Raw genomic sequence first — 864 nt, 5'->3', positions numbered from 1 at the left:
TATTGTTGGAGCAAGATATGTGAATAAATGGTATTGTTGAAGCAAGATATGTGAATATGGGTTATCGTCAAAGCAAGATATGTCAATAAATGGCATCGTTGGAAATGAATACCCTGGGAAAATGATAGGAAGCTCAGCGTTCTTCTGATACCCTTTTGTTCCTGTTATTTAGGTCTAAGATGGTTTTGTCCAGATCATGACATTATATGAGAGTCAATCTGCTTAAGACGTCAATGATCAAGTCGTATAAGGCCTTAAATCCCTTGGATTTTGAGGCGATAAAGTAGAAGAAGTTTCATTCTTTGTAAGAGAAGCATGAAGCTCTGGTAATGTTAGAGATCAGTGAAGAGATATCAAAAGGAAGTATAGATAAATGAAGATTCTATAATAAAATGCATACTAATGTTTTTATGTAGAAAGAAATCCCACAATGCTACAGTAAAATGCAGAAAATGCCAATCCAGACAAGATGAATATGATGACAAATAGAAATATATTATAGACCTCTGTATGTCACCGGCATGACGTCAACGTCCTGAGTGTGTGATGCTCAGTGTAAGCTTGTCGTATGCTGCTGTAGAGAGGCTATTTCTGAACTCTCTAGACAATGAGTAATCACTAAGGAATAATCAAGGGAGAATAAGCCAAGTAGATAGAGGGGAGAGACAAGGAGACAAAGAGAATGAAGAAAAACACCCAGTGGCTGTAATTTGAGTTAGGGTTTACAAGGGGGTCTAACCCCTTACATAAGTAAAGGCCCCACATGGATCCATCTTAAATGAGAAAAAAAGAGAGAGGGGACTTAAATTTCCTATGTGTCGACCCTCTCTAGGGGTTGAATAATCTGTGCAAGGAACTTCCTAT

General features: G+C 37.7%; 1 protein-coding gene across 1 annotated transcript in view; it reads left to right on the top strand.

The window, feature by feature from the left end:
* Window positions 1-55, top strand: part of LOC144703721 (cytokinin dehydrogenase 6-like) — an 8,652-nt gene extending 8,597 nt beyond the window's left edge. Inside the window, exon 5 of the mRNA XM_078575968.1 lies at window positions 1-55. This exon is cut by the window's left edge and continues 517 nt beyond it. The gene's annotated coding sequence lies outside the window, so the exon portion shown is untranslated.
* The last annotated feature ends 809 nt before the right edge of the window (window positions 56-864 follow it).

This window comes from Wolffia australiana, chromosome 5, assembly GCF_029677425.1.
Source record: "Wolffia australiana isolate 7733 chromosome 5, ASM2967742v1".
Classification (NCBI taxonomy): domain Eukaryota; kingdom Viridiplantae; phylum Streptophyta; class Magnoliopsida; order Alismatales; family Araceae; genus Wolffia; species Wolffia australiana.
The sequence above is the reverse complement of the archived record's forward strand: the minus strand, read 5'-3'. Positions and strand labels throughout refer to the sequence as shown.